This window comes from Elephas maximus, chromosome X (genome assembly GCF_024166365.1).
Source record: "Elephas maximus indicus isolate mEleMax1 chromosome X, mEleMax1 primary haplotype, whole genome shotgun sequence".
Lineage (NCBI taxonomy): Eukaryota > Metazoa > Chordata > Mammalia > Proboscidea > Elephantidae > Elephas > Elephas maximus.
Genome location: NC_064846.1, coordinates 178,293,639 through 178,319,749, shown reverse-complemented (window position 1 = coordinate 178,319,749; position 26,111 = coordinate 178,293,639). Strand labels below are relative to the sequence as shown.

At 41.9% G+C, this 26,111-nt stretch overlaps 2 protein-coding genes across 7 annotated transcripts in view; both read left to right on the top strand.

Annotated features, from left to right (window-relative positions):
- Window positions 1-26,111, top strand: part of LOC126068549 (zinc finger protein 709-like) — a 476,820-nt gene that overhangs the window by 345,203 nt on the left and 105,506 nt on the right. The gene's annotated exons all lie outside the window — the stretch shown is intronic.
- LOC126068555 (zinc finger protein 501-like) overlaps window positions 1-26,111 on the top strand; it is a 119,189-nt gene that overhangs the window by 1,299 nt on the left and 91,779 nt on the right. Inside the window, exons 2-3 of the mRNA XM_049871222.1 lie at window positions 609-855; window positions 9,689-9,815. The gene's annotated coding sequence lies outside the window, so the exon portion shown is untranslated. The remainder of the gene's footprint in view (window positions 1-608; window positions 856-9,688; window positions 9,816-26,111) is intronic.

Genomic DNA, 26,111 nt, shown 5'->3' with positions numbered 1-26,111 from the left:
TTTTTAGGGCTGTGTGCAATATTTTTCGAGCCGTGCACAAAAGCCCACTCACTAAAATTATGCGGACTGCGCACGCACCACCAAACTAAAGATCCTCCCCTCGCTGTTCATGCATATGTATGTCACTCCTTATAAAAAGAGCAAATCTCAAGAGATTTAGCTCCACATGGTTAATGATGACTGAACTTTGATACGTTCATTGGCCAAAGTTGAAAACTGTTCTCTTCCTGACAATTCACATTGATACGAGGTAACTGCGTGTGTTGATCTGTAAGGGATGGAGTTACACAGGTGAGCCCACAACTTCAATATTGTACCCCTAACTCCCTGGAGGAAATCAGGTTCAAGTTTTGCAGCCTGGCCAGGTCTGGTTGCTCCTCATGCTCCGGGAGAGGTAAATTCCTCCATCTGTGGTGTTGTTGCAGAAAGGAGAGGCCCATGGAGCTGCCTGAAGAATGCAGGTGTGTGCTGTGGGGGCTGGAGCCTATTCTGCCTTCAGTGTAAAGGCCCTCAGGGTGGAGCATTGCCCTGAGCCTGGGAGGAGGCCAAAGGCCTGTGACTCCCTGCTTCCTCCACACTGTTTCCTCCCTATCCGTCTTCCATTTCAGGTCTCAGGTGTGGTGCAGAGAGAACTAGTCCAGTCCAGGCAGCTGAGGACCTAGGGTGACCATCTTGCACATGCGTTAATCACAGGGAAGGATTTCAACTGCTCTGGCTGGTGTGTGGGCCAAGCATTATTCATCTGCCTCCGGACTGCCCAGTGTTCTGCTTCCACTCCTATCCCTCTTCCTGAAGGAACTTCTTAGGCTGAGAGACGACATTCCCTTAGAATTCTAGAAGTTGGAAAAGGAAATGGTGAGTTCTACGGAGAACTGGCTTCTCCTTAGCAAAGTGGGTGAGGCTGGATCTGAATTGTTGGGGGAGCAACTGTGTGCTGCGGGGATGTGGTTCCTCAGTGAAGAAAAATGTAGCAGAGGAGACCAAGGGACTGAGGCCCAGGAGGCACCCTGAGGCCCTCCCCTACTGTCACTGGGCCGTTCCCCTATACACAGGTGGCTTGTCAGGATTTAGATGCCTGGGTTCACCTTCCTTATGTGACTCTCAGAGCTGGCACCATGGGGCATTACCATCCCCACCGTGGGCCTTGGTGCTCTGTGTTGAATAACAGTCTCCTGAGCAGAATCTAGAGACAGAGCAGCTCTGGATGTGCAGATTGAACCCCGCCCTCCAGAGCCATCCTTGTCCCATCTCTCTGAACAATGTTCTTGACTCCTTCTAAGCAGTGGAGCATTTCTTGTGCTGTTCTAAAACCACAGCTCCCTGTTCACACTGTGATATGGGTTAGAAAAGGGGGTGGATCGTTTGTAGGGGAAGGCCCTGAATGTTTACTGGGTCCTGGATCATGGTAGTGCTCTCCCGATGTCAACAAAGTTATGAATCTTTGAACGGTGCATCCAGCTGTGTCCTGTGTGCGCTCCACAGACCTGTTTTTCCTGCATTTGGGAATTTTTTTTTTACGTCGAGCTTTCAGGTGTGTGGAAAGCATGGCTCCCCAGTGTCGGTCCTTGTGCTCCCACTTATACCTAGAGCTGGTGTTTCATCTGTATAATTGTAGATGTTCTCCATAGCTTTAAATCAGGATCTAAAATTAAAGGGTTCTCTGATCCTATGAGATTTGTGTATTCATGTTCTCGGATTTACAGATTACACTAGATGAAAATTCTAAGTTCCTAGTTGTGTTTCTAGTGAAAAATTTTCAACTGAATATAAACTTCTCAGACACAGAGGAATGCTTACTTTAACTTATCTAAAAGTTACGCTGGAGCTTACTTAAATCTTGAGGAAGTTCTCATCTTCTCTTTCCTGGAGATTGTTGGTAACTGTATTTAAAAGTTTATGACTACTACCAATATTATTGGTAATATTATAGCTTTGTCACCCAAGTCTTAATCCATAAACTCTGTTTTGTTTAGCTTTGCCTCTTTTGCGCTTACTGTAAATTCAGTTATTACTCTGGGTTCGTGAGTGACTTGTAATCCATACTGAATGTTGTAGTCTTTGATTGTCATGAATAAGTTCTTCAAGTTCTCTTCCCTTTCAGTAAGCTAGGTTGTGTCATCTGCATAATGCAGGTTGTTAACAAGTCTTTCCCCAATCCAGATGCTGAATTCTTTCTCATATAGTGTAGCTTCTCTGATGATTTGCCGAGCATACAGATGGAATAGGTTTGGTGAAAGGATACAACCCAGACACACACCTTCCCTGACTTTAAGCTATGCAGTATCCCCTTGTTCTGTCTGAAGGACTACTTCTTGGTCTATACACAGGTATCGCATAGTCAGTGAAACACAGGAAAAGGTCTTTGTGGTGTTCTCTGTTTTAAGACATCAGCTGTGATATCCCTCATTCCATGTCCTCTTCTGAATCCAGCTTAAATTTCTGGCTGATCCTTGTTGACGTACTGCTACAACTGTTCTGAGTGATCCTTAGCAAAATTTTACTTGCATGTGATGTTAATGATATTGTTTGATGATTTCCACATTCTGTTTGATCACCTTTCTTTAGAATAATCATAAACACGGATCTCTTCAGTCAGTTGGCCAGATAGCTGTCTTCCAAATTTCTTGGCATAGACAGTGAGCACTTGTAGTGCTGCATCCACTTGGTGAAACATCTGAATTGGTATTGCGTCAATTTCTAGAGCCTTGTTTTTCACCAGTGTCTTCAGTGTAGCTTGGCCTTCATCCTTCATTACCATCGGTTCTTTTTTTTAATTGTGCTTTCAGTGAAAGTTTACAAATCAAGGCAATCTCTCATATAAAAAATTATATATACTTTGCTATATACTCCTAATCCCCCCCCCCGCCCCCCCCCCCCAGTGAGACAGCACACTCCGTCTCTCTATTCTCTCTTTTTGTGTCCATTCGGCCAGCTTGTGACCCTCTCTGCCCTCTCATCTCCCCTCCAGACAGGAGATGCCAACATACTCTTGTGTGTCTTCTTGATCCAAGTAGCTCATTCTTCACCAGTATCATTTTCTGTCCCATTGACCAGTTCAATCCCTGTCTGAAGTGTCGGCTTTGGTTATGGTTCCTGCCTTGGGCTAACGGAAGGTCTGGGGACCATGACCACCGGGGTACTTCTAGTCTCAGTCAGACCATTAAGTCTGGTCTTTTTAAAAGAATTTGGGGTGTGTATCCTACTGCTCTCCTGCTCCCTCAGGGGCTCTCTGTTGTGTTCCCTGTCAGCGCAGTCATCGGTTGTAGCCGGACACCATCTAGTTCTTCCGGTCTCAAGCTGATGTAGTGTCTGGTTTATGTGGCCCTTTCTGTCTCTTGGGCTCATAATTACCTTGTGTCTTTGGTTTTCTTCATTCTCCTTTGCCCCAGGTGGGTTGAGACCAATTGATGCATCTTAGATGGCCACTTGCTAGCATTTAAGACCCCAGACGCCACTCTCCAAAGTGGGGTGCAGAATGTTTTCTGAATAGATTTTATTATGCCAGTTGACTTAGATGTCCCCCCAAATCCCTGCCCCTGCTATCCTGGCCTTTGAAGCGTTCTGTTTATTCAGGAAACTTCTTCGCTTCTGGTTTAGTCCAGTTGTGCTGACCTCGCCTGTAGTGTGTTGTCTTTCCCTCACCTAAAATAGTTCTTATTGACTAATTAGTAAATACCTCTCTCCCTCCCTCTCTTCCTCCCTCCCCACCTCATAACTATCAAAGAATATTTTCTTCCCTGTTTAAACTATTTCTTGATTTCTTATACTAGTGGTATTATACAATATTTGTCCTTTTGCAGCTCAGTTCACTCAGCATAATACCTTCCAGATTCCTCCATGTTATGAAATGTTTCACGGAGTCATCATTTTTCCTTATTGATGTGTAGTATTCCATTGTGTGAATTTACCATAATTTATTTATCCATTTATTACCATCGGTTCTTGAGTATCGGGTACCATCTGAAATGACTGAATGTTGACCAGTTTGTTTTGGTACAGTGACCGTGTGTGTTTCTTCCATCTTCTTTTGATGATTCCTTCATTGTTCAATTTTTTGCCCATAGAATCTTTCAGTATTGCAACTTGAGACTTGAATTTTTTCTTCAGTTCTTTCAGCTTCAGAAATGTCGAGCATGTTCTTCCCTTTTGGTTTTCTAACTCCAGGTCTTTGCACATGTCATAATACTTTGTCATCTCAAGCTGTCTGTCATTTGAAATCTACTATAAATATAAAACAACATAAATATTTATAAATCTAATATAACTTTATCGATAAAGGAAATGAATAGAAGTCTTAACATTACATATGACGTGTTGGGACAGACCCCAGTGCCTTTTTCCTTAGAACGTATTGGGTAATCTTGGGCGTTTGCCCTTGGAAATACTTTTTCAACGCAGTTTTTTGTGAAGTCCTAAAAACTAATGACATTGCTTGGAATTTTATGGAAGTGCATTGGAAATAACAATTTATCTGGGGAGAATCATTATCAGGGTACATCGTACCATTTTATTTACTGCTGTCTATTTGGATGCCATTTATAATGTTTTACCACTTTTTCATTGGGAAATTTAATCTACTTAATTATACTCCTTTTAGGTGTTCTTTATTTTAACTAAAATGCATGTTGTCTTTTAAAAGTTCAGTGCTCAACTTATTGGTACTAGTGTTTGTAAATGAAACCTTTCCACCTTTGATATTTATTTTGTAATCTGAATGTGCAAAATCTCTTTAATCCCATAATCGTCTGCACTGTCTTTTGGAGTTTTACATGTACTGTTATTTAACCTGTAAAATAATACGGGGAGCTCCCAATTTGACATTCTTATTTCTTTACTTTTTTTCTTTAATTTTCTTTGTTGTCATGTACCAGATACAACCCTGTGGATGATGTTGAATCGGAGTGGAATAATGGGTATCAGTTTTATATCTGCTTTTACTATCAAAATGTGGAGTACCTAAGTGTGTATATTCTTTGCGTGTATATGTTTTGTCTATGGCCCTTTTTGGATTATCCATGTTCCTTTCCAACTCTACATTGGAAAAGTATTTTTTAAAATTTCTCTTCAGGTGCAAGTTTACAGAGGAAATTAGTTTCTCATTCAAAAATTTATACACAGATTGTTTGTGACATTGGTTGCAATCTCCACAGAGCATCAGCACTCTGCCCTTTTTGCTTTCCACCCTGGGTTCTCGGTATCCGTTCATACAGTTGTCCTGTCCCTTCCTACCTTCATGTCTTTGCTTTTGGGCAGGTGTTGCCCATTTGGTCTCGCATATTTGATTGAACTAAGAAGCACTTTGGTCACGTGTGTTACTGCTTTTTTTAAATAGGCCTGTCCAATCTTTGGTTGAAAGGTGGACTTTGGGAGTGGCTTTAGTTCTGAGTTAGAAGAGTGTCTGGGGGCCATCATCTCGGGGATTCTTCCAGTCTCTGTTAGACCACTAAATCTGTCCCCTTTTTTTGAATTTGAATTTTGTTCTACGTTTTTCTCCTGCTCTGTCTGGGACCACCTAGATGGCAACTTAAGAACAAAGATAATGTAGCAAAGTTGTTTAAGTTCATTTGTTTTGCAACTTTTGCCACCATCTTTTTCTTCCTTACTGCACCACCAGTAGTAGAATCTCAGTGCCCTCTCTGCAGTGAACCACCTTTTCCCTTCTTTCCCATCCCTGCTGATGACTAATAAATTTGTTCACTCTACATTTGCCTGTTTCCTAGATGTTAGATCCTATGGTGTTTGTCCTTTTTTGACTGAATTAATTTCACTCAACATAACATTTTAAAAGTTCATCTGCATTGTAGCATCTATCAGGACTTATTTCTCTTTGTAGCTAATCAGTATTCCGTTGCGTGGATAGACTCTTATTCTGTTCATCCATTCATCTGTTGATGGGCATTTAGGTTGCTTCCGTATTTTAGCTCTTGTGAATACTCCTGCAAGGAATATTGGCGTACAGATTTCTGTCTGTAATTCTTCTGTTTATTTGCACAGGAGTGGGATTACTGGGTCATATCGTAGCTATGGGGTGAACTTTTTCAGGAACTGCCAAGCTTTTCCACAGGAGCTGTGCCGTTTTCCATTCCCAAGAGCAATAGATGATGGTTCCAGTTTCTCCACATCCTTGCCAACGCTTGTTATTTTCTATGTTCCTCCTTCCCTTTAAAGGCTAGTTTTGCTAGGTCCAGAATTCTAGTGTAGTCTTTTTTGTTTTTTCTCTCTCTCAACAAAATGCTAAATGTTTCATTCTCCTTGTTTGCATGTTTTCTTAAGACAAATATACTCTAATTCTAACCGTTCTTTTCAGTAAAAAGTTGATTTTTTTCCTCCTCTGGCTTCTTTCCGTATTTTCTTTTTGTGCATTTTGAATGTGAGATCACGAGGTATAGTTTTTTGCAATTTGTTCTTCTTGGTATTCTCTGAGCTTCCTGAATCTTTGGTTTGATGTGTGTCTTAGCTTTTCTAAGTTTCTCAGTCATTATTACCTGAAATATATCTTTTTGTTTCTATTTTCTTTCCTTTCTGGCATCCTCAATATGTGGATAACCCTCTTCTAGTAATTGTCTGACAGTTTTTGCATATTCTGTTCCATCTTTTTCATTTCAGTTTTGAGTTCATTAACATATTTTCAAGCTCACTAATCTCTTCTTGGCTTTCTCCTGTCATTTGAGGAATTTGTTAAAGGTGTTTTTCATTGTTGTTACTAGCAATGGATTTGTGCCATTTCCTTTGGTTTCCTTGTTACGGTTTCCTTCTCTGCTAACTTTACCATGTGTTGTTACATGTTCTGTCCTTTATTATTAGCATTTTTATTGTTAGAATAACTCAAAGTGTGTTAGTCGAAATTTTTGGTCTGGTGATTACAAAATGTTGGCTTTACCTCAGGCTGATCTTGATGCTTGCACTGTCTCTTCAAGCTGTGGTTTTGTCTTTAGTATGCCTGGTAGATTTTTGTTGAAAGACAGAGATTATGTATTAAGTAAAAGAAATGAGGTAAATAAATAGGCCTTTCTTAGGAGATTTATTTTTTCCTGGCTAGTCATTAGGCTGTGTATACTGTAGTTCTCAGTTGCTCTGATGTGCTTGTTTTTTTCTTACCTATTGTGTCTGGGCTTCGTAGATACTTTTTAAATCAGGCCTGAGGCTTGCAATTCTGTTGGAATCCTCTTATTACGTAGGAGCCTTATAGATGAGGTTGTAAGGTAGGGATCAAAGGGAGGCCTGAGACAGCCGAGTGATTAAGTCTCAGTCTTAGTGAGCCTGTGCCCTAGGCAGTGACCCTACAGGTGCTCCTCTGCTCCCCCTCACCCACTTTGGCGAGACAGGAAGCCTAGATGAGGCTGCAGTTGGATGTTTTACTATTGCAGCTCAGTTACACTCTGGTAAAATAGGTTCCCTTGAGGGAGGCTTTATCAGGTAGAACGAAACCCTCTGGGAAATTTTTGGAATGGCTGCTTTTCCTCTTCCCCCTACTAGAAGGAATGATAAGATTTTTCCCTGATGGTGTCACTGAGGACCTGATCGGGTTCCTGTAGGTAAAACTCAGAAAACTCTGGATTCACCTAAGTTTGGCCCCCTTGCATTTTTAACTTGGAAGTTGGTCCACATCCACTCTCCAGCAATTCATCGACTGTATTTTAAGTTTTCCTTCCCTGATACTGATCCTAGAGGAGGTTTTTGCTCTGGTATGATTCTCCATAGCTGCTTATGTGTCCCTCCAGTTTTAGGACACCCGTTTGCCCATGTTACGTCAATTTTCTGAGTTCAGGATATTTATTTTTTTCTTGCGAGGATGGAAGTGACAGCTTTCAAGCTCCTTCTATATCAGACCAGAAACTGGAAGCCTTCATTTGTGTTTTGTGTCATTATCGTGGTCTGGTCTTTATTTTCTTGTTACTTTGTTCATGATATTCCCTTACTCTGCTTTTTTTTTTTCCCATTTCCTAACTTTATATGTTTGACCTACTGCTAATGACTTTTTTTTTCCCTGGGTTTAAGCAGTATATCTTTCCTTTACTGGGCATGAAGGTTAGTGGAGCCCTTTGGCTCCTGCACCTCTACTCTGGGACTTGTTGACATCAAAAAGCATGTTAAACATATATGAGTGTTTGCAGAATGTTTACAGTCTGCTTCTAATTTTTTAGAACTGAAAGTGCTGTCCTTTTTTCTCTTCCCAAGCCAAGTTTCGCTAGTTAATGTTTTGTGAAATAATCATTTTGCTCCCTTCACTAATTTACTAAAGGGAAATATACTTCTGTTACTTGGCTGCTTATCCCCTTACTGGCCTGCATTTTATGTAGAATGTATCGCCACTCAGATATGTTGTCGTGATCTCGTCATACCAGGATTGATTAGAAATGACATAGACTGCTCATTTCACCCCTTCCCTAAGATGAGGAGTCTTTTTACTGTAAAGCTGCACTGGTTTAGGAGCCTTTTCTTTCCTCATGACAGGAGGAAGCCAATGGATTGGTGTTCTTTCACAGAGGTCACTCTTACAGACCCAGGGATTCCAGTGGTCAGGGTTCAGGTAGTCGTGGTTGTGTGCCTTCCAGGGGCTGCAAATGGGAGAGAATTTTGGAGCGGAGTCTCTAGAGGGCTGGTGTGTAACTGTTTCCTAGGCTTCACAGGCAATTTAACAGATAAACTGCACTTCACCTGACTTAAAAAATGGTGTCTATTGTTGCAGATATTACATATACTGTAACATTCGCCAATTCAACAAAGTTTACCGTGTATGACTTGATGACATTGATTACGTTCCTCACATTGTGTCATCATTATGAAATGGAAATCCTAACCTCTTCTTGGTCGGCAAACGCAAGGGTGTGCCGTTCTTGTGTCTGCGGAGGTTGTGCTCTTTGGCATAGGATAACATTAGATTCTTTTTATTTGAGGATGTATGAGTTCATGTTTGTTGAGGGGAGCAGTCACTAATAATTAATGTACAGTTACATCACACCTTGAAATGTGAGGATTGTGTGGCAGTCTGGATTCTCCTGTTTCCTGTCTTATCTAAGCTCTTAAAATTGTATTCCCTTTGCATGTTTCTGAAAAGGGCAGAAGATGACAGAAGAACTGAGTTTTTGAGGAATAGGTGATTGACTTGTAAAAATTCCTAATTCTCCAAAAGAATTCAGCAGGTGAATCTGTCACCTTCTGATGTCTTCGAGTTCAAGAATATATGATCAGCTCAGGGTCCTGGTTTGTCAGTTTGTGTAGGACCTTGGTCCTGCCATGGCTGTGAGGGGCAAAAGGAAACACTGTCCTTCTGCAGTGTTTTCCACTTGGTAATACCTCAGCCTGCCTTTACCCTTTGCTTTTTGCTTTGTTGAGTGTTCTGATGGGTCCTATGGAAGGAAGTGGAATTGTTTTTTAACAAGGAAGTGATAGTCTGAATGAGAGTATTTCTCTAATTTCTGCTATGCGGGTCTGAGTCAAACTGTGGAAAGCTTATTTCTGCTTGTTGAAAGTGTATGAGACAGGATGCAGTCGATGAGGCAGTGAATGTAATTAGTGAAGGGAAGAGACTGATGACTAGCCAAAGGTAAACCTTGGTAAAATGCAGAACTTTGTGTCAAATCCCTTTGAATTCTTAGTTCCCCTGGGCTGTGAGCCCTACCCTTCATTCTTGTACACACTGAAGTCCATGGAACCTTGCTGATTGATAATGTATGGAATGTTTTAGGACTCAGTGGTCCTTGAGGACGTGGCTGTGGTCTTTAGCCAGGAAGAGTGGGCGTGGCTGGATGTTGCTGGGAGGAAACTCTACAGAGATGTGATGATGGAAACCTTCAGAAACCTGACCTCAGTAGGTAAGAAGGGCATCTTTTCTTTTTTTACTTCTTTCTTTAGAAAACAAAAATATTTGACTCATTGACTTTACTCCAGAATTTGGGCTGAGGAATGGGAATAAATTGTTAACTAAATCAGGTGTGGTCCCTTGGTCCATGGAGCTGACATATCCTGGATTCTGGATGAGCATAAAGCTCTTCTTATATTAAAGTGAGTTTTCATTTCTCCTGTGATTAAAAGCCCTGAGGCTTTCTAAGTGTTGTAAGTGTAAGCATTGGCTTCAGGGTCACTATGGGACATTGAGATGTAAGTGGTTTGGGACCTTGTAGAGAGTTTTACAGTATTTATTACAAGTTCAACATGATTATTTTGCTGTGTATAAAGTCACACCCGTGTATCGTCAGAGATCCTGAAGAGGAAACTATTGGCTCACTGTCAAGAAAATGTTCATTGCTCTTCACTGTCTTCTCTCATGATGTGCATTTCTCCAATAGGACCATGTGAGCTCTACGCATTTGATTTTTCAGAGAAAAAAGGAAAGACTTGAGTACAGTGAGTATAGGACCCCTCCAGGACCCCTGTGTCAGGAAGAAGCAGGAAAGCAGGAATTTTTGGAAGGGCAAGCCCTGTGTGAATGGAATTATATTTCAATTAGTCAGCTAAAAAAACTCCCTTTTAGGTTGTGGAAACTACGTCACAGATACCTGAACTTACTTTTCTGACTTTAGCAGTGTGGTCAAAACCGTGGTCACGGAGAGGAGAGCCTTTTCTTCTTTAATGTTATATTGTGTATCGTGTCCAGTATTTTTCTTCTTCGTTCTCCTAACTACACTTATTTATGTCACCATCACTCTCAGTCCTTATGGAATTATTTCATAGTAAATTGCTTTTGAACCATTGTGAATGTGCTCAATGAAATGTGGTTAAGTCTTTCTTTGTTCACAGCAGCCTTTTTCCCAATAACTCCTTTGTTTTTTGTTTCATATTGTGAAGCTCAACTTGAATATTTGGGTCAGTCTCCCAGAACCTTATTGCTGGTGAAAAGTTATCCGGTGAAGATACAATGCTGCAATACATAAAGAATAACCCCCAGTTGTCCATGTTAGGAGAAATCTGCAGATGGCATGGCAATGTAGATCACTCTGAAACCCAGGGGAAATATTTGAGGTGTCATTCAAAGAAGGAAACAGTGCCTCAGGAGGAAGACCAAAAGTGTCCTGACATTAATGTACACACATATATATTTATGTATGTATATCAGCACGTTCAGCCAGTTTTCTGAATGTTTAGTACTTGCCAAGGCAAACGAGGGCAGTGTATGCATTGCATAGAAGACAAATCTGTTCCCTGTCAGGTTTGGACCCAAGTAGGCAATAGTCAGTGGTGCCCTGCTCAAGAATGGCAACTATTTGTGCTACTTTGAGTATGTGTCACTCTCCGCAGTCCTGCCAGTAATCCAATTTCCTGCATCAGGCTCCTGAGACTTTAGGTGTCCATGTGGGAGAGTAGATTATTAACAGGACCCTGAAGAACGACATACATTCAAATTGACAGAATGACACATATTCAAATTGACACACACTTGACTGCTATCTTTGAGCGGGGCACAGCTGTTTTTTACCTACTGACGTCAAAATTGAATGGACAAAATATTTAGTTTCTATGCAAAGTATTTGCTGCCTTTGTTTTTGTAGGCAGTTCCTGAACCATTACGAACCATTTTGAAATCTTGATACCTACAAACATGTATACGTTCTCACTTTTGACTGTCTCTGTATCTATTCTGCATGTATGAATATGGTAAAAAAAAGTCCAGTATCTGACTATTTTCAGCATTAATGATGGATATTTGGCGGTAATGAATGTTGAGATGAAAACCAAGTAATGCCGGCTGTGATGGTTAAGATTGTGTCAACATGGCTGGGCCACGATTCTCACTGGTTTATCACTTATGTAATGATATAACTTGGTGATTATGGAATCATGTTGTCATCCTTTATTTTCTGATCTAATGTCATCCTCCATTTTCACATAATGCCAAAATTGCATAACGAGCTGGTCTTTGGAACTTAACCATGTTGATAAATGAGGAGAAGGTGTACACAACACACACACGTAGACGTCTATGTATATGAACATAGATGGAAAAGTATGCGTTTTGGAAATTTGTGTATTACAGCATATTCAAATAGATGAGTGAGACACAGAGTATTTGAAACGTATTTCACCTGGATGCGGTTATCAGAAAGCCTCATGTTTTAAGGATATTCTGTGAGAGTAATGGTCGTATCTCTGCTAGGGGATTTAACCTAGGAAACATGGGACAAGTCAGGAAAAAACCAAGCATGTTCTGAATATTTGGTAATGGTGAAATGGGAACACATTAATTTCCAACACCATGTTCCCTATTTTTAACAGCAGTCATACAGTAGAGAACTTCCGTGAAAGTAATGAGGGCACTCAGTCTTGGAAAACCTTCAGCTGGATTCCAGATCTTACTGCGCTCAAGAGAAGCCCTCCAGGAGTAAACTCTTTTGAATACTCTGATTGTGGAAAGATCTTCATGGATCACTCAGCATATAACCATCATATCAGATCTTCCACCAGGTGCAGTGCCTTTCAGGGTAAGGAATGTGGAGAATCCTGCAGCTGTCCCTCTCACCTAACCACGCCTTTGAGAGTTCTTCATGGAAATAAACGCCATAAATGTAAGGTGTCTGGGAAGGATATGATTTGTATGTCAACCCTTAAGAATCCTGTGACAGCACTCACTGGTGAGAAATGCTACGAATGCAACAAATGTGGGAAAGGATTTTGTAGTTTGTCATCCCTTTGTACAGACGTGAGTGGTCATAAGCATGCATGTAAAGAATGTTGTAAAATCTGTAGTCCTTCATCCCTCATTTTACCTAAAAAATGTCCTAACAGAGATAAGCCTTATGAATGTACAGAATGTGGGAAAGCCTTTTGTTATTTCTCAGCTCTTAGTATGCATAAAAGAACTCACAGTGGACAGAAACCTTTTGAATGTAATCAGTGTGGGAAATCCTTTAGTAGTTCTTCATCCCTCAGTGTGCATAAAAGGACTCACACTGGAGAAAGGCCTTATGAATGTAAACAGTGTGGGAAAGCCTTTATTTGTCCCTCACACCTCAATTCACATATAAGAACTCACAGTGGAGAGAGGCCTCATGAATGTAAGGAATGTGGGAAAGCCTTTATTCGTTTCTCCCACCTCACTTCACAAAAGAACTCACAGTGGAGAGAAACCTTATGAGTGTACACAATGTGGGAAAACCTTCAGTTGTTCCCCAGCCCTCAGGAGACATAAAAAAACTCACAATGGAGTAAGGCCTTATGAATGTACGGAATGTGCAAAAGCTTTTATTTATTCCTCAGCCCTTACTATGCATAAAAGAACTCACAGTGGAGAGAAACCTTATGAATGTAAGCAATGTGGGAAGGCCTTTATTTGTTCCTCGCGCCTCACTTCACATATAAAAACTCACAGTGGAGAGAGGCCTCATGAATGTAAGGAATGTGGGAAAGCATTTATTCATTCCTCCCACCTCACTTCACATAAAAAAACTCACAGTGGAGATAGGCCCTATGAATGTACACAATGTGGGAGAGCCTTCAGTTGTTCCCTAGCCCTCAGTAGTCATAAAAAAACTCACAAGGGAGTGAGGCCTTATGAGTGTATGGATTGTGGGAAAGCATTTATTCCTCAGACCTTACCATGCATAAAAGAGCTCACAGGGGACAGAAACCTTATGAATGTAAGCAATGTGGGAAGGCCTTTATTCGTTCCTCCCACCTCACTTCACATATAAGAACTCACAGTGGAGAGAGGCCTTATGGGTGTAAGGAGTGTGGGAAATCCTTTGTTCAGACCTCATACCTCACTCGCCATCTTAGAATTCACAATTGAGAAAGGCTTTACAGACCTAAGCAACGTGGAAAGCCTTTAGTTGTTCCTGGCACCTCACTTCACATATAAGAACTCACAGCGAGTTGATTGATTACTCTTAGGTCAAAAGTGAGATATTTCGTCCTTACACTTATGATTTTGAACAGCAAATTTCTGAAAGTTTATAAATAAAGAACAAACACTTTTAGTAAGAAATTAATACTAACTCAAAGGATCATCAAGCATAATTTATGCCTTTGGGAGAAATGCCAGTTTCATTGTAACTGGGACTGTCCTCATAAGTGTTTGTTACTTTCTCAGTCTAAGCTAAATTTTACCTTTGTTAAAGTCTTTGCTATTACCAATGAGGCTGCAGGGAATAGCATTGAGCACATGTGGTTTTATATTATTTAATGTTATATCCTTGATGTTATTCTGCAAACAATAAAATACACTCATCTTGTATTTGGATCAGACTTTTTTCATATTTAAAACATTCCTTCCATTCTTATCGTAAACATTTGTTATAATTAATAGCTGTCATATAGTGATACTTTGAGACTGTGTAAATACTCTTGTTTTCATTGTACTGTGGCCTAACTATATTAGTATTTGCATATAATTATGTATTATTATTACTGTGGTCTTTACCGGATGATATTTTTTGTTCCAATACCCAATAAAATATATCTATTAATTGGAATTCTGAAAGAAATAGATTTTCTTTCACTCTAATATTTGTTTTTGATTATTCATAATAGTATAGGCAGTCTGCAGATTATGATGGAGTTCCATTCCTAAGTGCGTTTTTTAGTTGAATTTTAGTTGAATTTGCACGCCGGAACGCTTAGGTACGATTATTTGTATGTGATGTCATTTAGTCGGATGTTTTCCTTAGAATATACCGTACAGTGTACCTTTCTATGCATAAAAAAGGTCTAAGGAAACACTTGTAGTTTCAATAAAATATTTTGAACATGATAGTATAGTGATAACAGTAATGACGTTTTGATGTGCATTACAAAGTTGTAACCGTGTGTTATTACGAACCTCTGCCACTTCATTGGATTCTGTCTTGGTACGTTTCTCTCACCTCTGAGTTTGGGAGGCTAGGAGGCTGCCCTCCTAGGCACTGCACATGTGAGCCCCCTTCATCAGGTGGTGGGGGAGGGAAATGCAGAGCATGGACCCTACCCCTGCACAACTCCTTACCTGAACTTACAGGGAATGTTGGCCTCTGCCCAGCTGCAAACAGTAAGAACGAGCAACACAGAAACACTGTATCACTAGTGGGCAAGGGATCCAGGACTGGAGTTCCTGCAAGAGGGGATCTTTGTAATAGGATGAGCCAGATTCAAAAGTCATGCATCCGTCCACTAAATGACTGGGACATGGGCATACAACAGTGAAGATGGAGAGAAGCTGGTATAGATAAAAGGCAGTAAAAGGACAAGGGATTTTACAGGAGAGTGGAAGAAGATCAACTCCCAAGTGGTCCTAGGGATTGAGACTGATTCTGACCTCACTCCTGGAATCAGAGGTACAAAGGGTGTGAGATAAAATTGAAAGCATTGATTTGATTTCTAAAAACCCAGAAGAAATCTCGAGAAAAGAGGCTTTTTCACAAAAAGCAGAATATCCACAAACAAGATCTCTGGGTATTACAGGAAGAAAGGTTTGCCCACTTTAACCCACCTCTACTTTCCTTCTCATGAGTATTTTTGTCGTCTTTTTCCTTCCATTCCATCAGTGTTTTCCAACTTTTATAGCTCTGCTTTATTCTGTTTATTTTTGTACCTATCTTTAAGTTCACTTTATTTGGTTCCACAATCAGCACCTATGAAAGCAGTAGTGAGGAAATCAAAAGACACATTATATTGGGCAAATGGGCTTCAAGAGATCTCCTTAAAGTGTTAAAAAGCAAGGATGTCACCCTGAGGACTTAGGTGCACCTGACTTAAGCCAGGCTGTTTTCAATTGCCTAATTTGCATTTTAAAGCTGAGCAGTGGATAAAGAAGAGTGAAGAATTGAGGCCTTCAAATTATGGTGCTGGGGGAAGAATATTGACTATACCACGGATTGCCGAAGGAACGAACAAATCTGTCTTGGAAGAAGTGCAACCAGAATGCTCCTTGGAAGCAAGAATGGCGAGACTGCGTCTCACATACTTTGGTCGTGTAGTCAGGAGGAATCAGTCCCTGGAGAAGGACATCACGCTTGGTAAAGCAGAGGTTCAGCAAAAAAGAGGAAGACCTTCAAAGACATGGATTTACACAGAAGTTCTAACAGTTGGCCCAAGCATAGCCAGTATTGTTAGGATGGCGTAGGACCTAAAAATGTTCTGTTGTACATGGGATCGCAGTGATTCGGAATTGACGCAATTGCATGTAACAACAACAATCTTTAAGTTCACGAAACCTACTTTCTGCTGTGTATCTAATGATACGAAACCTATCTACCTCTTCTAATTTTGTAATCATGTGTTTCAGTACAGAATTTATGACTAGGTTCAGTTTCTCGTATCTGTTCCTGTTGTCTATGTTGGTTCATTTCCTTTGTGTCTGATAATTTTGTGGTTCTGTGATGTCATATTTTTTAGATTTTTTTATTATTTGGAATCATGTTTAAGGTATACTAAAAGAATAAGAGTTGTTCATATATTTGTGATCAAGGCTTAATGGTTGTCAGTATGTTAGATATTTCAACTAAGGACATAATTGAAGACATAATTTTTCTTTTTCCAAAGAGCTTTTTTTTTTTTTTTGCCAAGACAGGTGTTTGGAGTTACTATTACCAATCTCAGAAACCTTAGATCATTCAGAGCTCAGTATTCCCTTTTGGATGAATCACAGCCAGGCCATGTAGTCTCTGTGATATACTGATATGCCTCCCACTATTGGAAAGCCTGACCTCCAACTTCTGCCATATCTGTGCAACCATCTTGATCCTCCTGCTACTTATTTCTGTTTTGAATCTTGCAGATTGTAGAAGAACTGGAAGGGCAGGGGAAAGCACGGCTTATTTTGGACAAAGTGTTTTTATGGTACATGTTCCCTCTGATCCCGTCGTTTGATGGGTGTAGCTTGGGTACACATTCACATGTTTCAAGTGATGTGACAGGTTTTAAGTTACATACATGGGTAGGGTGTTCATTTCCTTTCTAGTAAGAAAGTTTACTTTGAAAGTGAAATGTGTTCTGTACCATGACTTACAGAGGGTCCAGCAAACACTTTTGTAAAGAACTACATAGTAAACACTTTAGACTTTGCAGCCCAGATATTTAGCTTTGCAAAGCCTTGGCTCTGTCAGTGTATCTTGAAAGCAGCTATAGGCAGTATTTCCCTGAATTGTCGTGGCCGTGTTCCAAGGAAATGCTATTTATAAATGCAGTTGTTGGGGCAGAATTGGCCTGGGGTTGTGTAGTGTGTTGAGCCCGGACTTACACAGTAGATTGAGATATAGGGACCAGGAACTCAAAGAAGACAGTGTAAAATTCATAGACCAAATCACGTGCAGCTGCTTTTGTGCTAGTGGGACTCACCTAGTAGAAAGCCCAGGATGATTATGTCATCAGGCTCTGCCCTTATCCCTGGCCAATGCTGATGTGATTGTCAGATCCTGAATCACCCAGACTTTCCCCTCTACCAACCTATGCTACCTAAAAAAAGTTGCTTTCCAGTCAACTCAGACTCTTGGCAGGCATTGAGTTTCTTTTGTTTATAGTGATGGAAAGTTTGACAGCAAATACTGGTGATGGTTGCACAACATGATTAATGTAATTGAAGTTACTAAATTATGTATATGAAAATCGTTAAGTTGCTATGGCTGTGTAAAAACTCAGGGAGTTAGAAAAAGAAGCTGTTCTTTTTGGATCCACATAACAGGTTTCTATTCCTGGCAGGCCCTTGGATGCCTTTGCATCAGCTGTGGGTCAGAAAGGCAGCTGCTAATCCAGGCTGGATTTTCCCCCAAGCTCGGGCTTAACTGGATGCTAGCTGGTCTAGGATAGGCCGTGGTTGGTTAACAAATGTGTAGAAGGTGTGCCTTATTTCAGCAAAAATGTGGTATTCTCACTATACATTATTGCATCTCAAGATTACTATCTATTATATGTGAAAAAGCACTTGAAAAGAAAGTCATTGTTAGAGATATGTTTGGGTTATATATATATTTTTTAAATTAATTTTTATTGTACTTTAAGTGAAAGTTTACAAATCAGTTCAGTCTCTCCTACAAAAATTTACATACACCTTGCTATGCACCCATAATTGCTCTCCTTATGATGAGATAGCACAGTACTTCCCTCCACTCTCTCTCCTTGTGTCGATTCGGGTAGCTTCTGGCCCCCTCTGCCCTCTCATCTCCCCTCCAGACAGGAAATGCCCACATAGTCTTATGTGACCACTTGCTCCAAGAAGCTCCCTCTTCACCAGTATCATTTTCTATCCCATAGTCCAGTCCAATCCCTGTCTGAAGAGTTGGCTTTGGGAATGGTTCTTGCCCTGGGGTAACAGAAGGTCTGGGGTCCATGGCCTCCGGGGTCCCTCCAGTCCCAGACTGACCGTTAAGTCTGGCCTTTCTACGAGAATTTGGGGTCTGCATCCCACTGCTCTTCTGCTCCCTCAGTTGAGTTATATTTTTGTATAGATTTTATTTAACTTTGCATTACTTTTGTCGCTCCCTGTGTGTGTCGGTGCGCGGACAGTTCAGGTGGTGGGAGCCGTCGGGGCCGCGCAGACCTGTGGTGCTCAGGGAGCGGGGAGACATGCAGGGTCCCGGGCCTCCCGGGCACCGGGGTCGCTCCCTGTGTGTGTCGGTGCGTGGACAGGTGAGGTGGTGGGAGCCGCGCAGACCTGTGGTGCTCAGGGAGCGGGACACATGCAGGGTCCCGGGCCTCCCTGGCCCCGGGGTCGCTCCCTGTGTGTGTCCGTGCGTGGACAGGTGACGTGGTGGGAGCCGTGGGAGCTGCGCAGACCTGTGGTGCTCAGGGAGCGGGGAGACATGCAGGGTCCCGGGCCTCCTGGGCGCTCGGGTCGCTCCCTGTGTGTGTCGGTGGACAGGTGGGGTGGTGGGCACCGTGGGAGCCGCGCACACCTGTGCTGCGCAGGGAGCAGGGAGAAATGCCCGCCCCCCGGCCCCCGCCCCCCGGTTCTCTTTTCTGTTTCTTTTTTCTCCTGTCTCTGCCAGACTTGGGGCTTGTCTGCCACGTGAGACTGACGCGCATGGGCGCGGACTCAAGTACGCACTGAGGACCCCACGTCCACGCGCGCCCTCCCGCCCGCACACGGCAGAGCCCACGCGCGTCCTCTGGCCCGCGCACAGGGCGGAGCCCACCCGCGCTCTCCCGCCCGGACACGTTGGAGCCCACGCGCGCCCTCCCGCCCGCACACGTTGGAGCCCACTCTCGCCCTCCCGCCCGCACACACGGGGGAGTCCACGTGCGCCCTCCCGCCAGCACACACGGAGGAGCCCACGCGCGCCCTCCCGCCAGCACACGCCGGACCCCACGCACGCCCTCCCACCCGCACACACGGCGCAGCCCTAGGGCGCTTTTCCGCCCACAGAGAGCAGAGTCCACCCGCGCTCTCCCGTCCACACACGCACTGTCGTGAGCTTCAGCCCCTGCTTTCACAGATTTCCCTGTATTTCGTCCCATTCCATATGTTGGGTCTTTCCTTTGTTGACCAATTTCTTTTTCGCCAAGGTTTTTCTTGGGTTTCGTCTTTCTTTGTTGAAGTGGTTTTTATCAGATCTAAGAATCCATTGTAGACAACCAGTGTGAGCAGAAAATAAACGTTTTTCAGCCCCGTGCCCAAATTGACACAGTGGAATACATGGTACCCTCCTGATCCGAAAGTATGGGATGTTTTAGGACTCGGTGATCGCTGAGGATGTCGCTGTGGTCTTTAGCCAGGAAGAGTGGCCTTTGCTGACTCTTGCTCAGAGAACTCTCTACAGAGATGTGATGATGGAAACTTTCAGAAACCTGGCCTCAGTAGGTAAGGATGGCATGACTCTTTTTTTTTCCCCCTATTTATTTCTTTTATAGTTTTTTTTTTTTTTTTTTTTTTTTTCTTTAGTGAACAAAAGTATTTTGCTCATTGACGATGCTTCTGTGTTTGGTCTGAGGAATGGCAATAAATTGTTAAATAAAACAGGGGTGGTCCTTTGGTCTATGGAGCTCACGTATCCTGGCGTCCCCATGAATATAAAGCTCTGTGTATTAAAGTGAGTTTTTATTTCCTTTGTGATTAAAAGTCCTGAGGCTCTTGCAGCATTATAAGTGTAAATACTGGCTTCAGGGGTCCCTGTGGGGTACTGAGAGATAAGTGGTGTGGGACCTGGTAGAGAGTTTTATTGTGTTTGTTACAAGACTGAGATGATTATCTTGGTGCACATAAGCTCACACCTATGTTCAGAGAGCCCGAAGAGCAAAGTGTTGGCTCCATGTCAAGGAAATGTCCGTTGCTCTTCACAGTCCTCCTTTGTGATGTGTGTTTCTCCGTGAACACCATGTCCGCTGTAAGCATTTGTTTTCCCAGAGAAACAGGGAAAAGATCTGAGGACAGTGGAGAGAGGATTCACCCAGGGCCAGTGTGTGGGGAAGCACCAGGAAAGCAAGAATTTTTTGAAGGACTAGCCCTGCCTGGAGGGAATTACATTTGAATCGGTCAGAAAAAGTCTCTACTGTGTTGAGGAGACAACTTTGCAGACACCCGAGCTTACTTTTCTGACTTTAGTAATCCTCACAACCGTGGTCGTGGAGACCTTTTGCCTCTTTTAATGTTACATGTGTGTTATGCCCAACGCTTTTCTATTTAGCTCTCCTAGCTACACCTTTTTTACGTCGCCATCACTGTAAATCCTCACGGAAGTATTTCCTAGTAAATTGCTTTTTAACCATCGTGAATGTGGTGGAACAGCAAAACGTGGTTGCGTGTTTCTTTGTTCAGAGCCTTTTTTAACCCCTAACAATTCCTTTCTTTTTTTGTTTTATGTCGTGAACCTGAACTTGAATTATGGGGTCAGTCTCTCAAAACTTTAATGATGGGGAAAAGTTATCCAGTGAATGTACAGTGGTGCGATACATGAAGAATAATACCTCGTTGTCCATGTTAGGAGAAACCTTTGAATTGCACGGCAATAAAGATCAGGATAAAAACCAGGGCAGACATTTGAGGTGAGTGTCATTCAAACAAGAGAAAACAGTGCCTCAGGAGAAAGTCCTAAGGTGTGATGACATAGAAATACATACATATGTGTGTATATATGTATGTGTATTAGGACTTCACGCATGTTGTTACGATTCAGCTAATGCCAAAGTAACGAGGGCAGCGGATACATTGTAGGGCAACCAAATGTGTTGCCCATTTGCTTTTTTTTCTGCATTTTTTCTTATTGTGCTTTAGATGAAGGTTTACACAACAGACTAGTTTCTAATTACACAACTAATGCACATACTGTTTTGTGACATTGGCTGCCAACCCCACGACATGTCTCCCCTTCTTAACCTTGGGTTCTCCATTACCACCTTTCCTGTACCCTCATGCCTTCTTGTCATTGCTGCCAGGCTGGTGCGCCCCTTTAGTTTCTTTTTTGTTTTATGGGCCTGTCTAATCTTTGGTTGAAGGGTGAACCACAGGAGTGACCACATTACTGAGCTATATGGGTGTCCTGAGGCCATACTTGGGGTTTCTTCTGTTTGGATTTTGACTCAATTAGCAAACAATCAGTGGTGCCCTGCTCAAAGATTCTGGTGCACTGCGCCACTTTGGATGCGTGTTGCTCTCCACATTCCTACCAGAAAAGCAATCTCTTGCATCAGGCTCCTGAAAGTTTCAGGATCTGTGTGGGTGATTGGAATTATTGGCAAGACTCTGAAGAGAAACACACATTCGGTGTGGCATATAGGCCACCATTTGTGAGCAGAGTGTTGCTCTTTGTTTCCTGTTTGGATCAAAATCACAGGACAACAAGCTTGGTTGTTGATGGAATGTGTATACTGTCTTCATTTATGTTGTCAGTTCCTGAACTGTTACAAACCGTTCTGAAGCCTTGATGTATAGTAATAAATACACCTCCTCCTCACTTATTGACTATTTCTGTACCCAACATTTTACATTTAAGACAATAGTGAAAAATCTACTCTCCGACTATTTTGCACATCAACAACATACATTTGCAAGTAAACAACGCTGAGGTGCAAGGCAAGAGTAACACTGGCTATGATGGTTAAGATTATGTGTCACTTTGGCTAGGCCGTGAATCTCAGTGGTCTGGCAGTCATGTAAGGATATACTTTGGCAGTTATGTAACGATATAGTCATCCTCCATTTTATGATCTGATGTGGTTACCCTCCATTTTGGCACAATGACCCGATCTTTGGAATCTCAAGTTTGATAAGTGAGTAGAAGGTGTATGTATGCACGTGTAGATATATCTATGTATGTATAAATGAATCTAGCTGTATGTGTGTTCAGAGAACTTTCATAACACAACATATTTAAAAAATGAGTCAGGTTTCGAGTATTTGAAACATATTTCACTTGGATACAATGATCAGAAGTTTCATGTTTCAGAAAAACAGTGACATAATGGTAGTATTTATCATAGACGATTTAATCTGTGAAACATGAGACAAATCAGGACCAAAACCATGTACTTTCACTGTGTTTGGTAATAGCGCAACGGAAAAAATTCATTTCCAACGCATGTTGGCTATTTTTAATAGAAGTCATACAGCAGAGAACCTCCATGAAAGTAACGAAGGCAATCAATGTTGGGAAGCCTTCTGTTGGATTCCAGATCTTACCGGACTTAAAAGAAATCCTCCCGAAGTAAATCCTTTTCAATGCCATAATTGTGCAACAGCCTTCATGGATCACTTACCACATAACCATCATACCAGATCTTACAACGGACGCAGTACCTGTCAGTGTAAGGAATATGGAGAAGCCTGCAGTTCTCCCTCTCTGGCAACCACTCCTATGAGAACTGTTAATGGAAAGAAACCCAATAAATGTAAGGTGTTTGAGAAGGACTTCATTTGTATCTCAACCTTTAGGAATCTTGTGATGAGACTCACCAGTGAGAAATGCTGTGAATGTAATGAATGTGGGAAGGATTCCTGTAGTTTCTCATCCTTCTGGACACATGTAAGAGGTCAGATGAGTGAATGTCAAGAATGTCTTAAAACCTATAGTCCTTTATCCCTAATGTTACATAAAAATTTTCTTAATATGGAAAAACCTTATGAATGTAAGGAATGTGAGAAAGCCTTTAGATGATTCTCACACCTCATTCTACATGAAAGAACTCACAGTGGAGACAGATCCTATGAATGTAAGGAATGTGGGAAAGCCTTTAGTCAGGCCAAATACCTCACTCTACACAGAAAAACTCACAGTGATGTGAGGGCTTATGCATGTGAGGAATGTGGGAAAGCCTTTAGATGGCCCTCAGTTCTTACTGTACATAAAAGAAGTCACAGTGGAGAGAAGCCTTATGAATGTAAGGAATGTGAGAAAGCCTATATTCAGGCAAAATGCCTCATTAAACACAGAAGAACTCACAATGATGTGAGGCCTTATGAATGTAAGAAATGTGGGAAAACCTTTAGGTGTTACTCAGCCCACTGCTACACATAAAAGAACTCACAGTGGAGAGAGACCCTGTGAATGTGAGGAATGTGGGAAAGCCTTTAGATGGCCCTCAGTTCTTACTGTACATAAAAGAAGTCACAGTGGAGAGAAGCCTTATGAATGTAAGGAATGTGGGAAATGCTTTAGTTATCCCTCAGGCCTCACTAGACATATAAGAACTCACAGTGGAGAGAAGCCTTATGAATGTAAGGAATGTGGGAAATGCTTTAGTTATCCCTCAGGCCTCACTGCGCATAAAAGGACTCACAGTGGAGAGAAACCTTATGAATGTAAGGAATGTGGGAACGTCTTTACTCAGGCCTCACACCTCACAACACATATAAGAACTCACAGTGGAGAGAAGCCATATAAATGTAAGTAATGTGGGAACACCTTTAGTCAGCTGTCATCCCTCATTAAACATATAAGAACTCAGAGTGGAGGCCTTATGAATGTATGGAATGTGGCGAAGCCTTTCGGTGGTCCTCATGCTTCAACAGACATATGAGAACTCACAGTGGAGTGAAATCTTAGGAATGTGGGAAAGCCTTTAGTCAAGCCTCACACCTCACTAAACACACGAGAACTCACAGCAGATTGACATGTTAGGAAGGTAAGGAATGTGGGAAAGCTTTTCGTTCTTACACCTCACTGTACACATAAGATCTCACAGTAGAGAAAGCCTTTATGAACATAAAGATTGGGAGAAAGTCTTTAGACATACCTTATCCCTCATTAAAGAGAATTCACAGTGGAGGGAGTCCTTATGAATGTAAGGAGTTTGGGAAAGCCTCTTGTGATTCCTCAGCCCTCACTATGCATAAATGAACTCACAGTGGAGAAAAACCTTATGAATGTGCCAAATGTTTTCTATTTCAATCATTTCTCCTATGTTTATTAATGGAAATTTGCAAGAAATATCTTTACCTTCTCTCCCCTTTATCTTTTAAATTATAGCAGTACAGGCAGTCCCCCAAATTATGAACGAGTTCTGTTCGTAAGTCTGTCCTTAAGTCAAATTTGTGCGTCCTTCAGAACCTTTAGGTACAGTTCGTATCTAACATCAGTTAGTGAAGTGTTTGCCTTATTATGTAATATATAGTAGACTTTTCTATACGTAAAACATTAAAGGGACGCTTGATACACTGAAACATCTTTAAGAAGATAATAGTACAGTATTAACGTTTTGATCACTTTGCAAAGTAGCACCCGTTTCTTATTTCGAACCTTTGCCACTTCCTTGGATTTCCTCTTGGTACGCCCTCCTCACCTCTGACTTGGTGAGGCCAAGAGGCCGCCTGTGTGGGCACTGCCCATTTTTGCTATGCCAGGTGTGTGGACTTGCTGCTAACGTCAGAGACCTTCAGACGTTTGGAACGTGAGATTCCCATTTGGGTGACTCATGACCAGGCCACCAAGCCCTTGTGTTGTATTCCTATGGCTCCCACTTTTGGGATGCTTGGGCGCCTATTTATGCCCCTGCATATGAACCTCGTTTCCATAGTTTTCTAACTGAATCAGCCCCCTCTTGATAAAGTTCAGCCAAAATGCTTGACTGCCCTCTCTCTTATTCCATATTTTTCTGAATTTCGTCTGGCAGTTCCTCAGTATCTTGTTTAATACTTTAATGAAGATGTGTCTTACTCCATCCAGACTTTTTAAGGTGTCATCTCGGGAAGACTTGGTCCAGTCTACTGAAAGTGGACATCTCCTTTGTTATTTGAACATTTATTAAGATTTAGCATATATACCTATACTTATAAGGAGCCCTTGTAGCGCAATGGCTAAGATATGGCAGCTAACCAAAAGATTGGCAGTTTGAATCCTCCAGCCACTCCTTGGGAAGCCTTTGAGGTAGTCCTGCTCTGTCCTATAGGGCTGCAGTGAGTCAGAATCGACTCAATGGCTATGGGTTGGGAGCCCTGGGGACATAGTGGTTAAGAGCTCAGCTACTAACCAAATGGTCGGCAGTTCAAATCTACCAGCCGCTCCTTGGAAACCCTATGGAGCAGTTCTACTCTGTCCTATGGCATTGCTATGATTATGAGTTGAAATCAACTTGATGGCAGCGGGTTTTTTTTTTTTTTTTTTTTGCCTATGGCTCTATCTTTATTGCTCTGTCAGTAGTATAGATTTTGTTGTTTGTGGTGTGTGACTTCCAGTTAATTCCAACTCATAGTGACCCTGTAGGTCAGAGTAGAACTGCTCCATAGGGTTTCCAAGACTGTAATCTTTACAGAGGCAGAGTGGCACATCTTTCTCCCGAGGAGGGGTGGTACGTTTGAACTGCTGACCGTTTGGTTAGCAGCCATGTGCTCTTAACCACTGTACCATCGTGGCTCCACATTTCGACTAGGGAGTTAAAAATGTTGCAAAGTGGAAAGAAGTAAGTAAAAGAAGCCACTCCAGAAGTGCCACATAGTGTATGATTCCAAGTCTGTGAAATTCTGGAAAACTCAAAACTGTAGAGTCAGTACAAAGATCAGTGGTCAAAAAGGGCTTAGGGAGAGGGAGGCAGAATGAATAGAGGGAACACTAGGCATTTTTAGGGCAGTGTAACTATTCTGTAGGGTACTGTAATGATGAACACCTGACATACATCTGTCAAAACCCATATGACTGTATAACACAAAGAGTGAACCGTGATGTAATCTATGGACTTTAGCTAATTTTATAATGTATTAATATTAATTTGTTCATTGTAACCCATGTGTCCCACACCAGAGGAATGCAAGATGTTAATGACATTAGAAACGCTGGGTG